This window comes from Corvus moneduloides, chromosome 2 (genome assembly GCF_009650955.1).
Source record: "Corvus moneduloides isolate bCorMon1 chromosome 2, bCorMon1.pri, whole genome shotgun sequence".
Classification (NCBI taxonomy): Eukaryota; Metazoa; Chordata; class Aves; order Passeriformes; family Corvidae; genus Corvus; species Corvus moneduloides.
This window is the reverse complement of record NC_045477.1, coordinates 49,752,200-49,769,886: the sequence shown is the minus strand read 5'-3', so window position 1 is coordinate 49,769,886 and position 17,687 is coordinate 49,752,200. Positions and strand designations below refer to the sequence as shown.

At 38.1% G+C, this 17,687-nt stretch overlaps 1 protein-coding gene across 1 annotated transcript in view; it reads right to left on the bottom strand.

Moving 5' to 3' along the window:
• Nucleotides 1-17,687, bottom strand: part of FRY (FRY microtubule binding protein) — a 234,016-nt gene that overhangs the window by 195,785 nt on the left and 20,544 nt on the right. Inside the window, exon 2 of the mRNA XM_032099556.1 lies at nt 9,572-9,748. The gene's annotated coding sequence lies outside the window, so the exon portion shown is untranslated. The remainder of the gene's footprint in view (nt 1-9,571; nt 9,749-17,687) is intronic.

The following is a 17,687-nucleotide window of genomic DNA, read 5'->3' as shown; positions in this document are numbered from 1 at the left end:
ATCACCATCCCAAGTGCAAGAGCAACCAATATGAAAATGAAGGCACTCTACCTAAGGCCAGAGCTCTAGAAACACCAGAACACACCCTGAACAACTCTAAATGTCTGACTAACACACAACCCCAACATGAGTTTCACCTTTTGCTACAGGAGTCAGCAGTATACAAGAATCTCCATGACACTGCTATTTATGATAGCATCATAAAGCAGGATGTGTAAACGATCTTTAAAACCTCCAGTTACAGAAACAAAAATCCCACAGCTGAACATTTGTCCACGTTTAATTGTACAATATTAAACTTCAGTACTTTTATTATAAGTACTTATTTTGCATTTGAACAGTATTAATAAGGAACCCTTATTGCACCTAACACTGCAACACAATAAAGATATGTCAGTTATAATATAAGCATTTTTTGTGCACCAGCTTACTCCCTCTCTCTGCATGCCGCTCTTCTCCCTTTTTCCTTCTCCCATTTGCAGTAAGTAAAGCATTGCCTGGGCAAAATGAGAATGGCTGAGGGAAAGTTTCTCTACACAAGTTCATAAATTTGTATTTAGAAGCAGACTGGAGCTTCTCTTATGGTGTCATGGAAGGAAAGAGAAAAAGCAAGGAAAGGAACAGCAACCTGAATAGTACACATAAATTTTCCCCCCCACGCCCACCATACTCAGAGATAAAAAATGAAAACCAGTACACGTGAAAAAAATAGAGAAATGGAAAGGATGTGAGGAAACCCAGGGTCTCCAAACCACAGGAAGCAGTGGCCACTGGCAAGTAACTGACACACGGTGTTGCCACAAAGCAACAGCGAGCACTGCACAGCAAGCACAAGCAGGGGCTGACCCCTAAAGCAAGCTTTATGGTAAGTGAAAAATTCCAAGTGCTTAAAGACTGAAAAGGAGAGAAAAATTCACAAAACATTAAAAGAAGAATAAGAGCTGCTGTACAGACTTACTTGAAGTCAGAGATACTTGAAGGTATCTTTAAGATACTCTTTCATCCACCTTGTTTCCTAGAGATGTTTGAGAATCTAACTAGTTAAAGAGCTTTTAAACAATGACATTAAACCTCCCAATTTTACTGATTATTTTCCTCCAACTTCTTAAAGAATCAGCTGCATGACAAGATGGCTTCCAAATCATGCCTGAAACATTGTTCCTAGACAGGACTGGAAAAACATCATGTTCTATTACCCTGCTATAAATATGACACAATTTATATAACCTGTATGACAATGTTAGATTTAAGGCAGTGTGCCTGAGAATTTTATATATAAATATAAAGATATTTAACATCTCTAATGAAACCTTCCATATGTCTACTGATTATTGAATTTCTTCATTAACATTCATATTAAGACCCTTAGTGGACATGGCTGCAATTAATACAAGCAGAACAAGAACAAATTAGAAAAACATTTTAAAACTTGGATGGGATTATTTGTGACTCTGTACAGACCTGAGACAACTACAATTTAGACTAATTTGACAATTAATTTGCATTCAAAACAGTATTAGCAGAAGGGGGTAGTTGTGTCCCCTTTGCAAGTCCCCTAATACAGTCAAAATGATAAGAGAGATCATGTGCTTAACAGCTGTTCCCTGAGGGGTTGTGCTGCTTGAAGTGCTGCAGTGGCCCAAGGCTTTCCAGATAAACACCAAATACACACACACACTACTGTACACAACAGAAATCAGATACAACGATCACTCTTGCAACAACAGAATAAAAAAAGAGTTACTTTTCTAAAAGTCAGCTGTGCAACTGGTAAATTTTAAACTAAGACAACACAGCCTTATTTTCAGTAGTAACACGAATGAAAACAACTGAGAAAAACACAGTGTTTGTGTAAAATGAAACCATGCAGTAACCTAGTTCAAGTCAGACACTCACTGTAGCAAGTACACATCTTGAGACAACTGTTTACCCACTGACTGTGAACATTTAATCTATACAAGTATCAGCACTGTCAAGAAAAGGAAACACCCTTCACTCCTTAATGTCTTCTACTGTTATCTTTACACAGCACTTCAGAAACAGAGAATTTATTTCACCCAAAGTTAATTATGAGAGGAAAAAAGCTTGCCAAGAGAGATAAACCCTGAAACGCTCCCAAAACTTAGTGAGATTCCCACTGAACTTTTCCAGTAATTCATTCCACAGTCCAGGGAGGTGCACGAAACACCATCATCTTCATGCATCTTCCAAGTTCAGCTCCAGGCTTTAAAACCCTGAAATTAAGATGGGTGGCCAAATATCGAGGAGCAATAAATTTTTCAGCTAGACTGTTGACTAATTAATTAAGGGCTTTTAGACTCAGGATGACAATCCTGAAATTAATCCAGATTCCAAGATACTCAAACATATAGTTTGGATAAACAATAATTTCCTGACATTTCAGATTAGTTTCAAGAGGAATTTGAAGAACTAATGCCTGTGATAGCATAGAACACCACGATGTGGCTTATCTCTGGGAAGTCAAGTGGTTACCAGTCTCTAGAACAGGCAAATACATTCTTGAAGACTTCTGCAATTATGCAAACATCCAATAAAAAGTCGTAATACTGTAGAAACGAATTCTTTTCAGGGAGACACATATCAGTAAGATAAGTCCTTCAATCAGTTTGTGTTAGGAATCACTACCCTTACATTTCTGTAGTTAAGCACTACTGTCATGTTAGCACTATAAATTTAGCTGACTAAGTGTCTCTGCATTGAGAACATGTTACAGGTATGGGAGTGAAAAAGTACCAGAGCAAGGGTCAGACCTACCCATGGCACTTTGCACTGCTGGTCATATAATTTCCATCTTTCTTACGTGGAGAGAATTATTTGGGGGCTATTTTTCCAAGTCTTGACTCCAAACAGTAAGTATTAAGGAAACAGCTCTTTCAGCACAGTGTACAAATGTAACAAATAATTTTGGGGAGGGTGAAAAATAATAAGGGGTCCAAGGGGACCTAAATAACCTGAGATTCCCTTGGCTCCTACACAGATTGGAAGCACATGGAGAAATGGGTGAAGTTCAGATCACACTTCAGCAGAAATGAAATTTCCAGGTTTGTTTCTCTAGTCTAACAAGCCAGACACATCTTGCATGGGGAAGAATACAGCACAGGAACACAAAAACCAAGAGATCAGTGTAAATGAGGGTCTGACCAACTGCATACGGAAGGCTGCAGAGTTTTTCCTGCTAGCTAAGGACAGGCTTTTGGAAAGTACTGGGGACTCACAGGAATTAAATCACAAAGTCTAATTTCAGAGCCTATTCTCCCATACCTGTTTTACAGCCCATGGACAGAGTCACTGATTTAGGCCTGGGAATAACCTTTGCCTCTCCACTAACTATCCTGAATAGCAGCAAGGGTAAAGTTAGCTTTTGGGAGTGCCTGTCCCACAATGATAGGATTATCCCTCCTTCTTTGGTAGAAGATGTTACGACTCATCTATTTCAATGTTAATATTTCCTTCTTGTGAGAAAAATTGCGTTTGGATGAAGCTAGTTCAGCTTCAACACTCAGGTGCCTTTATTTATAAAGATGAGAAATTCCTTGCTTTGAGATGGCTTTTTAAAATACAAGAATTTGTAGATGATGATCAACTCATCCTGCAAAATTCTGTTCTACAAATTTTCACAACTGAACTCTTGAGGCCTCACAATATAGAAGTTTTGTTCTTTTTTGTTTTCCTCTCCAGACCTCCAAAAATCCCACAGGCCTCTTTTTTGAACTCTCTCCCTTATTTATACCTCTTTGTTAAATGTAAATATTAAGGCACCTTAGTATTTACATTTGTAAATTAAGTAACTAAAATTTAAATAACAAATTAAAATAATAAATAATTAAAAAATGAAATATTAAGGCATCTTAATGCACAATATAGTAGCATCCCACTGACAGCTAAGCTGAAGAAGCTTCTAAAGTTGCCCCTTGGCTTTCCTTCAAGTTACTACCCTGAACAGTTTTGTATTTGCAACCTGTCCATCTATGACGAGTTGCTTTCCATGTAACAGCATTAAGAACATGTTTTGTTCTACCATGAGCACTTAACTAGGCAATTCACATATGATTATCAGGCTGTAATACCGATTCAACTTGATTATTAACTACTATCTCATCAATTTTAGACACTCTGCAAAATAGTAGAACTGATGAGGATACTTACCAAGTGAAAATTTTACATCATCCAAATGTTTAAAAAAATACTAAAAAGCTTTGAAACTGAAGAATTCTTAACTCTCCCATAGAGCTAAAACTCATCTCAATTATCAACTATAGATGAAGATTTGAGAGACAGGTTTTTTAGACGTATATAGTCTTTAAGGTATAGAATGTAAATTTTAAAAAAGAGAAGTAGCAATTCAAATTTCTCAGAAAGGTACAACATATCCACAGCTAGCTTAAGCAGACCGTAATACTTTCCAGAGAAGTAAGATGCCTGTCAGTCATAGGATGATTCAGACCGACCACTCATGATATTTTGAGGCCTCACTTACACTGTCTTGCCTTTCCCTGCAGAACATCAGGATACTGTGGTATATACAAAGAAAAGAGACTGCATTTCCCTCACCCAGCTGCACACATTCAAAGATTAAGTTGCCAAAGTCTAAACTCCATCTGTAGTTAACAGAGAGATAGAGATGTACTTCTGCAAGGCAGAATTCACCTCCTCTGTCTGAGGAGAGGGGAAATCGTATTTTCTCCTTAATTGCAGCTTTTTATTGAGACATACAGATGTTTACCCTTTGAATTCTCACACAAGTTAGATGAGAGGAATGCCACACCAAGACCTTCTGCACTACAGTAATTGTGAGTGAAGTACAATACACTAAAAAGGATTTTCTTCTACCAGCAGAGCTATTCTGCTGGGGAGAGCTAAGATGTGAGAACAGACATGCCAAGACTGATAAATTTTTTCCGCCCTTAGCAGAGGGCAGGAGCAGGGCTTCATCTCTCATTACTTGTTTTCTCCTAATTTGTTCATACAATTCCAAAGCTTTATGTGTCATTATTTTAATTGGGAATGGCAAACTAATGGGCTGAACTTTCTTTGATGGTCAGAGTGCTGTATAAAGAGATGCATGGAGTCAAAGCAAACGATTCAAAGGGGTTTTATCTTCCACTGTCTAAGACAATGGTGAAGAAACTGTAAAAAATATAATAATGAGATTCTTACAGCAATTTTCACTGCAATCTTGGATGATTCTATTTAGGTATCAAATTTATTCAAAGTTGGGAACTGAAAACTTTCTGTCTTATGATGTAACTCTAAATAATGGCACCACTAGATTGGAAATAGCCTCCTGTCAAATCCCTTTAAGGAAGGTGTCTAGCAGTAGATTTCTGCTGCTATTAGCTTGAAACTGTACCAAAACTGGCAATCTTGATTTGCTATTGTATATCAACCCCCACATTAGCCTGTGTGTGTGTGTGTGCATATCTGTGTCAAAGTATGAACAAAAATAAACTGAAAAATAAATCCAAGTCTGCAGCCTAAGCTAAAATTTTTCAGCTCACTTTCTGGAAACACAGAAAGTAGGTCAGCACATATTCCAAAATAGCACATCAGCACTGAAAGAAAAAGTGGTATATCTGTACCTTTGGACTTTCTGGCTCATCTCTCTGTAGGGGGAAATGGGAGGATGAAAGCCTTTTTCTTATTCTACTATATGCATGAGAAAAAATTGCCTATACTTAAAAAAGCCCCCAAATAAGCCACCTACATGGGTAAAATGTTGTCTGGTTTAATCAAAGCAAAACAACATTGAGTGGAACCATTTAAGCTTTATCTAAATATAACCAAGGGAAAAGCCAGGATGTTTAAAATGTGTTTAAAATGTTGTACTGGATATGTATCACATCCTGTTCCTTGCACATCTTGTTCCTTGTATCAAAAACCTATTTGGTAAAATATTTACTTCGGAAATAACAGCATACAGTCTGTGATTTTGTTGCTCATCTTGTGGGGTTTTTTTTTGGTTTTGGGTTTTTTTGAGTATTTGCTGTTGTAATAAGAATTGCTGCCTATTTTGTGATACCTTTTGTGCTAGGCACACTCTTAATGAAAAATATTTTCTTTTATTTATTTCCCTCCCCCACCCACCCCCATTTTTAAGAAACCAAAAAGGTAAAGCAAAAACTGAATTACTTAAGCACCCACACATCTAACAGCTATGGAGATTCTTAAGAATTCTTCTGGAAATATTATTGACAAACTCCTTTCCTGAACTATTACAATTCCGTAACATGAAAGGAAAACCAAAATCCACTCTTAGGCAGTATTAAGTAATGCTTATCAGCTCTAAAATAGAACCTGATTAAAGTCAATATCAATACTGTTGGCTTCAACATGATGCATGATGCTGATCTGTTTCCCAGAACAGATTTCAAGCTAGAACACTGATATATTTAATTAGGAAAAAATTATATTGCCTCCCTCAAATTCCAAGTGTCAGTCTTCATTTGGATCTCTGCACTAGATTAAAATGAACGCTTGAAAGGTACTGAGCGTTGGTAGCATGACCTTTTAAGTTCAGTGATTTCTATGCAACCAGCAGGAATTCCTAAAAATAACAAAACAAATCTATTTTTAGTTCTTCATTCTCTGGGGTTTTTTTTCTTGCTCTGTGTTCCATCTCAATTCTTGGACACTTAGCTCTCATTTTTTTTTCCTGTATCAGTCAGATCTGTTTAAATACCTCATTCTCCAGTTCGTGAAGTACTATAATCCATGTATAGATGTACATAGTTTAGGCAGTTACAGAACTGGACCTTCCACAGAGCCAGGCCTTCCAAGAAAGGAAATCAAAATGGAGAAAAACTTCCTGAACCTACAGCTGCTGGGACCTGCACTTTTCTTGGACACTCAGTAAACCAACGCTTGCTATCAGAACTGAAGTAAAAACCAGGACCTTCCTAGGTAACACAGGCTTCACAATTAACTGAGTGAAGAAATGATGGAGTTTTTCAAACTCTGATTAATGAAGTCAAAGTAGTAAAACAAAATAAAATGGTTGAATTTTTATGTCCTGTGGGGTCTTCACCTTGCAAAATTCTAAAACTCTAGCCTAGCAAATAAAGTGCATAATTAAACACGATTAATTGCATTCCTAGATTACTGCCAGATAGCTTGTCACATGCCTTGCTGGATCTAAATACACAGTTTTCATTTGTTACTTCTAAAAGCCAAAGGCACAGAATTAATTGAGTTCAATATACAGCTGGACAAATATACTATTAAAATATCATCAGATCAAATAAAACAAATAGCATAAATTTACAGTGACGTATTAAAATAAATAAGGGAAAACAAGGCAGTTGTATTTATGAGTAGCAACAGATATAATCTCCCCTCTCTCTAGCACTCTTTTGTTGCGGCCAGCACTGTCATCATCAAAAACCTCTGATATCTATGTAAAGATGATAGATCACACATTCATCAGACTTCAGTACTGCTAATTTTTCTGACATGCAACCAGTGTAATTAAAAAACAACAGTGCTCTAGTTAAATGGAACTAAATCAGCCCCTCTGTTCCCTGGGATTTTTTCTAAACTGTAAAAGAGATTTCACAATAGCTCATTATGTCATTTGGTCTCATCTCCCTTTAGAAAATAAAAGCCCATAAATAGGTTTGCATATTCACATAGTTCCATCTCTGACTTCAAGGACACTTACAAAACACCTGCTAATATGCCAAATTTGTATTCATTGGAGTGGGAAGCCTGCTGCCATGAGATACTATTTCCACTCAGAAGTCATTAGCTTAACGGCTGAGAGGTTGTATCTTCTCAAACTGCTTCATGAAGGAGAAACATTAATATAATCAGGTCTTTGAAGGCACAGTAAAACAGGCAAGCTAATCCAGAAGCGGTCAGATCTCGTATTTGCAGAGCTAGCTTAAACCTGGACATAGTACGTCCTACAATTACTGTTGCAAGGTAGTCTAGGAAACAGCTCCCGCATTTCCCTGCTTACAGCCTGTTATTCCCATAGTTGTACTTTTCCAGAGCAGAGTGATCAGGCATTCCCTCCTGGCTCACATGGTGCAATGAGACGTGCTCAGTCTCATGTCTGTAGCACTGGAGAACGTGCTCTGGACTCCTGGGGCTGCACTGCTCTATAAGGGGCACACGTCTCCCTTACACCCTTCACTGCCTGTCACGGGAATTTCTGCATATTCCAGCGCTGCACCAGGCTGGAACTGGATATGCTGCTGTGGAGATATGTCCTAGAGCCCTACCTCAAGCCAAAGTGAACTTACGGACTAGGCCAAATGGAGCCCTTTTCACGTCAGCTGTAAGATACACATCTCTGGTGTACAGAACAGCTTATCCCTAGGCAATGAAAATCACCAACTTCACAGTGATCGTAAAGGTCCAGAACACATATCACACATTCACAGATCTCTGTGCTCCACAGCATAAATGCATCCTTTTACTTGTTTTGATCTGCACTGTCTTGGATAAAAACCACACTACATTGAAATTAAAAAAGCACCGAATCATAAATGTCTGTATAATAATTGGCCCAGTGTACTGAAAACCATCATCCAAAAATCTAGAAAATAGCTGTATTTAACAATCAGCAAAGAAAATAACATAACTATTCGGATTGAAAAGGCTGTGACTCTGTCAAGAATCTTTATAGTACTGCTCTTTAAAAGCAAAAGAAAATGTTTCACTCCCCACTGGAGAAAAATTGGAAGCTCTATAGATGCCAGCACTTCAGGAGAAATTCTGCAAACAATATAATCTGATGTGGTTTATAGCCGATTACACAGCAAAAGTAATTGTCTCCAAGAAATCTTATATTTATGACAGAAGGACTAAATACAGCGTAACAGTAGTTTAAAACCAATACAACCTTCTTTCTAGTCAGAAAAGAAAGGCTTGTTTTGTTCAAGAGGACACTGATGTACTCATGTTGCTGTATATTTTCCCCTGGCTCCTTGATATATAAATGGTAGCAATTGCAGCTGTTTTATATCCTTTCATTAGTACACATGCAAAATGCTTGTTCATCTGTTTTCAAGCAACATATCAGCATTTAAAAAGCCAAATATAGCCAACTCGTTTCTATAAGGAATTTCAGCCCCAGGAAGGCTTTAACTAAACACTTGCACTGGATCAGCTTAGTAAAAGCCCACAAGTTCTTCAGCTCCTGGTAATGGCTTGCCAGCTTTCCATAACATTAAGACAAAGAATCCACAAACATCTACAGTTAAGTATGCACAGTCTCATGTCACATGTGATAGTCTTAATATAGCGTTGTAATTCATATTTAAAGTCAGGCCATAAGAACCCAAAACTTGTCATTGCCAAATATTCAAATTTATGCTCACAATCTTTTTCAGTAAGAACCACATATACATGACTTTCCAAATACCAATCTGCATGTTTTATATTATTCACCTATGCAAAAGACTTTTAACTATTTACTAAAAATATTATAACAGTTGCCAAATCTATTCAATAAAGAAATGCATTAATACATAGAATTTATTATCAGTCTTACCAGAAAAATCTCATGTAAATCCATAATGACTGGATAGTTAATGCAAAGTCTTACCTTTCCCTGAAGCAACAGTTTCCAGCAGTGATCTTTCTTAATGCTTTAATTCTGCAATGTAATTTTCATAAATAGTTTTCTAGTTCAGGCAGAGATGGGTTAACTGCAAGCAGTCTGGATGCTATCTTGCTTGCTTCCTGGAGATCACTGTTTTGCTTTGTGAGCCATCACAACTACCTAGGAAAAATAACAGCCAACCCTCAGTCACCTGGACATTGTGATATATTACTGCTCCCAGATTAAACAAAAGATTTAAAAGAAACACAAGTCTTAAAACATGATGTTAAAATTGGTATTAATCTACCAAACATTTCATAACAGATGCCATTAAAAGAATTATTGCACGCTTTCTTACCAGGAGTTCATGTTCTGGGATAGAGACATAAAACAAGTGAGAAAAATTTATATATAAATGTCATAAATTTTTTAAATTACAACATGTCTTTACACTGAAAATATGAACTATAAACTAGACTCTTTTTTTACAGATTTTTGGTCAGAAGCTATAAGCAACAGAAAAGACTGAGTTATGCTGTAATTTCTTAAGCGGAAGTAAACAGAATGGTGCCTATGGGAAAAAAAAAGTGATGAAAGTAGGAATCTGCTTTCGTATCTATTTGGGTATAACTGCAAGTTTCTATTAGAACAGGAAATATTATATCCCTATTTGGTGCAAATACAGGCATCTGGCTGCCAAAAGGTTCTGAAGCTGAGACTACCACCTGCAAAGCCACCGGCAGCAGATGCAGATACTGCACTTTGGAGGGAGAGCACCAACCCATGATGGGTATGCCCAGAGGCCCATAATGTTGAATTATCAAATCCAAGTTGCATCTTGTTACTGTGAGGGCAGTTTGAATATCCCCTGTGAGCTCAAGGAGCGATGATGCTACATAGACCTGTGACATGAGTAAGACACCTTGTTTGCTAATGTGAACATGAAGTGCAGTTAACTCAGGGCCTTGTCCAACCAAAGCATTGAATACCTCCAAGGACAGAGACACGCCTGTCTGGACAACCACAGTGCTGTTGGAGCAGCCTCTTGAACAGTGTATCTCCACCTGAATACTCCACATCCATGGCAGAAAATAGGACAGTCCATCTCCACCTTGACTTGTTCAGCTCCACGAGATGTTTGACAGGGCATGTAATTAAAAGATCTACTGAGCTGATATTAACAAATGATACTGAGTAGTTGCCTATCTCATAAGAGGGTGTTTTACAACCTGTCTCCTCTCCCCAGCCTTCCTGTGACAATGGAAACCACCCTTGCCACTTCAGCATGCATTATTTAAGGACTTACACATCTTGATTTCGGTGCCTTTATCCTTCTGGATAGCCCTTTGCAGCTGATGTCTATAAAAATACAATAGTACTTCTGTCCACACTTAAAGTAGCACTACTCTAAGTCTGGATAATCCTCTTCTAGCATGTTTATTCAAGAATTCAGGTTTCCTGAATGTTAAGAGAGTATCAAACTGTGGCATTTGAGTAAAGTCACTGAGACAGACAGGGCAGTAACAGATCAGATCTGCTCCTTCAGAATTTCTGCAAATTTGGGTATTTTTTCTTATGTTATACTGCAGATGCATTTTAAAGATAAGGCTCCACTGTTTAGATGCTTATTGGTTTTATAATGCAAGAAACGACAGATGGTAGATCTGATAGGTTACTGAAACCACCCTATTTTCATCTCCCTGCTGAGAAGTCTGCTGATGTCTGTGAGAGGCTGCTAGAGACATACAAGATTTTTGGACAAAAATTGGTTATCAAGTTTTAAACTCATGAAAGGAAATCCCAATTACATGGAATACTTCAGGTTATCACCACCAGTACAAGACAGCATATTTAGGCATCATACATCACTTTTGTGCAGCAAGGGGAGACTGCATGTTAGAAGTAATCACCTACTTTTGCATATCCCTGTGACAAATTGCACTTCTCAGTCTCTAGTAACCTGAAGCCATTATCCTTTGCTCTAGGGGGAGGAGGATAGTCAGGAGGAGAGGGAGGGAGTGCTTTCCATACCAGACTCTGTGTAATACAGTGTAAATACTGACTTTCATGGACATTACTTCAAAGAGCAGGGACAACCTGAAGCAAGCAGTCTCAAGCCAAACATTACAACCCTTTGCAGACACACCACCTTTTCAGTCCCATATACAAAGGGCATAGTCCCCTCTACAAAGTGAGGAAAACCAGACCCTGGACAAGAATAAAAATGAGGAACCTGAAAAAAAGTACAGTATGGAAATAATTAGTTTAACTGCGAAGTGTTGCCCAATGATTTGTCATATGCTATCTAACTTTTTATTCACCCCCCTTGAACAATTCCATTGTAAGTATGCTATTTCTACCTAGGTATTATTTACACCAAACCATGACTTTCATAGATCTGTGGTTTGCTACATCAGCCCCATTATATAATAGATATACAATAACATGTATACATAAGTCACAGAAATTATACTTCCACTGCGCCCAACTTTTTCTTCTGAAAAAGGAGAATTTTTATTTGTATCTTTTTTAGAAGTAAAGAAAGTTTTAAAGAGCCCTAAGTAGGTGCACATTTTTCTTGTGAATATTATTGCTAATATTTCCAATATGCACTTCTGAAATAATCTTCATAACTTACAATAATCTTTAGAAGTATCAAAATTATGACATTAAATGTACAAAAAATGCAGTAACTTCATAGCTGTACAGTAAGACATCCCAAATAAGAGGTTTGTCAAAATGCACATTGTTCTCCAGAAACCAAAAAAACGAGTGTACGTAAGAGCTGCATCACTCCAGCACCCTCTGTTGGCCTTCAGGCAGCATGGTACTTTGTGCACTCACCTAATAAAGTCATTTGCTGGGTCCCAAAGCTACGACAAAGATTCCTCTACAGAAAAACATACCTGAAAAGCAAACAGAAACCTACTGTGCAACCCAGCCCTATGCATAAAATCTTCAGCTATATACAACGACATAGTTTAATATCAGATTACTCAGTACTGCTGGATCTGTCATGCACTAGCCCATCTCTGCAGATATTTATAATTGATCTAATTTCAAGGGAAAAATGTTTTTTACAAGTCTTGTCTGTGTCTGATATTTCTGACAAACACCAATAATAAATGGCACCTTGCATGCAGTTCTCACAGCTCTACAGAAAGAGCAACTCTTTTTATGGAACATTATTCACTGTGGCTACTGAGAACTAACAATGCACACATTATGCAGAATATTATCCACAACAGAAAGTGCTCCAACCAGGTCTCATCAAGCACACAGAAATAAAGTCCAGATGCCAGATACAAGGTGATCTAAATATAAACTCCATACACTGTGGACAGCCAGATGGTGCAATTTCAAGAAGCAAAGGCCCTTAGCCCAGCAAGCCCAGCAGCTGCTTCGCAAAGCCGGCTCAGAGCTTTGCAAAGGCAGATGTGAAGTTGCAGTGGGGAGTAGAGAGGAAGAGGGAGGAGGAAGCAGGAGGGCTGAGATGGAGAAGCGGGTGTGCTCTCATGGTGCGGGGGGAGGTAAGGGTGGTAGGGGCTGCTTCTGAGAAAAACCACCCAGGGTGGTTATCGGGGCTGCCTTGTCCTTTCTGGCCCCTCAGCATGTGAGAACAGGGGACAGCAGCCTATGCCTGCCTGTGCAGCATGAGGCAAAGACCTGCTGCCCGGCCATCTCAGAGTCCTTGAACCACCACTCACGAAAAGCCACAAGCAAAGGAGAGGCAGGACACAAGGAGATCTCACAGAGCTGTCTGTCTGCTTCTGCCAGTTGAGCAGTTGAGTAACTGCCTACATTATCTCCCTATGGCTAAGCCAACACTGGCCAGAACCCAAAAAACCAGCAAAAGAGCTTTTCTTGGCTGATCTTAATGCCAGGGAAAAATTTAGTCTCAAAAATGTCATCAGCGATTGCAAACCTGCTCCTTTCACTGCCTCTTAACTTCGCACCTTTAACCTCTCTACAGTTTTGTATCTCCTTAGTTTTGTTTTCAGAGCATCCTGTCTGCTCACCTGAAATTCATACCTATTGTCTCACTACCCTTCCAGGCTCTGCTTTCTGCTTCTCTTCTTTCCCACGTGCAGTTTCACATGATTATCTCCTAATATTTTGATGTTTATCAACTTTAAGATGGTGCTAATAAACAATGATCCATTTGATAACAATCTCCAGAACATGCAGAAACTCATACAAACTTTTAACCAAACAAATCTGTAGTACTATTTGTCAGAAAGTATTACTACCCTATTTCAAATATTTACATGCATGCTTCTACTTTGGGTAATTTACATTATACCACTTAACTGGGATGGAGAAATCAGTTTGATTTGGAATGTCAAGATCTGAATTACTAGAGTCAGATATTTATTGCAGAGAACAAACTATAAACTACCTCATGAAATCGATGCAGTTCATTTGAGGTCACTGACTAACGAGTCCAAGAAGCCAGAGGTGGACCCAAACTGAATCCACATCCCCAAACATCAAAACTGAAAAAAACCAATAGAGCACTTTCATTTTCCATTTTCAGGAGTTACTATTCTGCCAGTTATTTTCAGGAATTTATATTCTCGCTTTATACTAGTTTCTGTCAGTAGGTTTCCTTCTCTTTATCTGTTAAGACAAATTCAACGCTTCATTTTTTCCATATTTAAAAGGTCTGGATCCAAACAGTAAATGGTAGGAGTTATTTCCTTTAGGACTTGGCTGTCATTAGGTGGCTGATTAGGGCTGCAGTAGCCTGTTCAGTAACAGGTTACTTACGCAACACCGTCATTCCTCTGCGTAGCAACCCCAAGGGTGGGGTCCAAAACAGCAACTGCACCAGTCACACTTTACAACTAAATGTGGAGGAGAAAAAAAGAAAAAGAGAGGCAGGAATGGGAAGCGCAAAGGGAAATTTCACTTTTCTTCATGAGAAATATAACTTTCTAGAAAAGAAGGCAACAAACAACATGGAAGAATGAATCAAAAGCAGCTAGACTATTTCTTACTCAGAGTGGTAATTAGTGCTGAGATCACAGTATGATAATAATTCTTTAGAGAAATAGTTCATGCAAAGAACATGTTAATCCCTGCAAAAGATCATGTAAATACCTTGCCATTCTTGCACTAATCTTCCCTTTCCACCGAACGTTGAAACAATCTTCACTTACACTAAAATTCTGTTAAAAATGTTCCTGGTTAAATAGCTGAGTATGTTGAATACTTACAGAGAAAGGTTCAGTATTAGTACCTTTGTGTCAAGATGTTAAATTGAAAAAAAAAAGTTAAGGCAAACATTAAAGATACTGTGACAATTTTAGGAAGAAATTTAACTATTAATTTAATTTACTAAGTTTGTGCTGGTTAACAATAGGCATAATTACAAGATAAAATACATTATTTTGAAGATTTATATGTAAACATTCTGTGAAAGAATCAATGAAACCAGTACTTAAAAAATTAGTCTATGAAAAACCCCCAGATAAAAAACCCCCCAAAACTACCCAAAACTATTTGGCCATGTATCGCTCCACTGTTCAACAAAAAATTGTTCCAGTTAATGATTTTCCCACCCTCTACAATTTCAAAGTCTTTCTCTACCTCGCCAGAAACTGATTATATATCCCAGAAAGAATAAGCTTAGCTGGGGATGTTGACCACTTATATTCATATAGAACTTAACATTTTTAATTTTTTGAAGTATTTAATGCAGAGGGGAGAAGCACACCTCCTGAGCGGTGGGGATGCACTCAGCCAGCCCATAGAGTGCAATGCCACACCAGGAACATCCGTGCTTCCTTCAGAGAAGCTGCTGCTGTGCCGCACAACGTAAAGCCTTTGGTCGAGGGCCTGGAAGGAGCAGAGCTCTATCAGCTGTCCTCATCCATCCAGCAACTGCTCTTCTAAGTGTTTGGTTTGGCCTGGCCAGGCCCAAGCAGCTTGCAGCTCTAAATTGGTGCAAAAAGCTCAGAAAGGCAGTGTGAGCATTTCTGCTGGTCCAGCTCACACTGTACAGGCAGCTCCAGTGTGCGAGCTTTCTCCTCATGCTTTCACAGACAACTGGTACTTCTCTTCATTTATCCTTCACCTCTCACCCCAACACACCAGTCTCTCACACAGGAGTCTTCTCAGGTAACTATGTTGCTTCACACTGTAAGTAAATGCTTATTTAGTATTAACTACTCATTTAGTAAATACACTAAATGAAGAGTTGAGATACATCATTCATGCTGTGAAACAGATTGATAACCACACCAGCAGGAATGCACTATTCTCTGATGTGTTATTACAGTCTCTAGAGCTCAACTTGGCAGACTGTTCCTTACCACTCATACGTAAGGTCATGTGTTTCTTTAACATTCACCTAATTTGAGACAAAATGTTCACCTTACTGATAGACTGTATACTGATTACTATTAGCAAAGGCAGTTTGCTAAACATTCTGTGGTCTTAAAGACATTTAATTAATTCACTGGTAGAAAAAAAGAGTGATAAAAAATAAACACCTCAACTATGAAAAACTGCTAAGAGAAGTCTAGGATCAACCTTGATTGCCAGCAGGGTGGCAGAACACGGATTATTGTCCCCCACTGTGGTCACTGCCAGCTCCAAGCCAGCTCTTGGAAGAGCTCAACATTGATAAATACTTTGAGAGTTAGCATCAATAAATGCCATCCCATTCTAGTTTTAAACTCTCATGACTATAAGAGAACATTTCATAACCCAACACTTCCAGATACATTTCACCTCAAAACTGCCTGTCAGTCCTGAATAACTTGCATTTGTCAAGGATTTCAGAAGTGAAAAGCACCGAATGAGACAGTATTCTAAAAGGGTCCTAACATCTAAGAGGATTAAACAAACCACAAACAAAAAACCCCAACTCTCCCTCTACTTCACATTAACTTTCACTGGGAAAACTTGAGCACAGCAAACAGAAGAGAGCTAGAGGCACAGAGAAGAATGCAGGATGAAGGGATCTGGTTTTCCAGCATCAGGCCTGATTTCCTCCTGATGAAAGTGATCACATAACCCCGGCCTCATTGGGACTCAAAGTAATAAAAAGAAAACACTTAATTGCTCAAAAGGTAAGGAATTTTCTACATGTGACCAAAAGGCTTCCTACTGCAAGCATCTCTAATGGTGCATCAGGCGTTGGTTTGGTGACTACAGCAAGAGTGAAGGTCCATTTGAACAAAAATATGAAAAATAATCCTCTTATAAAAACCTCAGATTTTTAATTGGAGACAAAAATCTGATATTTATTTTACTTCTGTGATGTGGCTGGGAGCAATAGTATTCAGATAGGAATGGCTACTTTTGTTTTGCTAGTTTTAATTAAATTCAATCTCTAAAATGGCATTTCATTAAATAACTGTCCTTTTTCTGATCTTCCTCCCCACTCTGTTTTGATTAATCAGATATGGAAACAACTTCAGTGACCCAGACAATGGGTCACGCAGTTTTCAGTAAGTAAACTCTGGATGAAACTCTTACGCAGTCTGTACAACATCCTGAACAAGATTAAGACCCGAACTTTTCCAGCTTTACTTGGAGGCACAAGCATGAAGAACAATTTGAAAGATGGGTACCAAAAAGGGTAGAACAGAAACCTATTTTACAGAGACCCTTTCATGATCTGCAAATATTTTGTCAGCAGCTAAGTAGCTTAAGAAAAGAAACAAAACACCCACTTCAGCCAGTACTTTCTCTTCATGTCATAAAATTAGCCATCTCTTTAATTTAGTTTAAATTTCCTTTCTCTAACTAATATGCAAATTCTTTAGTACAGCATTACTTTTTCCTTTTTCCATCTCAAGTAACTCTTCAGCAATTTAGATATAAAAAGGTAGAAATTGAATAATAAATCTAAATAACAACCAAGCAAGGACTTCCCTTGATTTAGAATTGACTTATCCATCTGTTATGTCTTTACACATAACGTACACTCCTTCAGAGTGAATAATTAAGAAGAAAGCCTAACAAAAATAGTGTGTAAATCCCTTTGTAATACCGATCAGTTTATAGCCCGCTTACTTATCAAAATCCTTAAAGCGAAAAAAAAAAGGACAAGAAAGAAAAATGAAAACCAAACCAACACACAAAAAAACCAAAATTAAAAAAACCA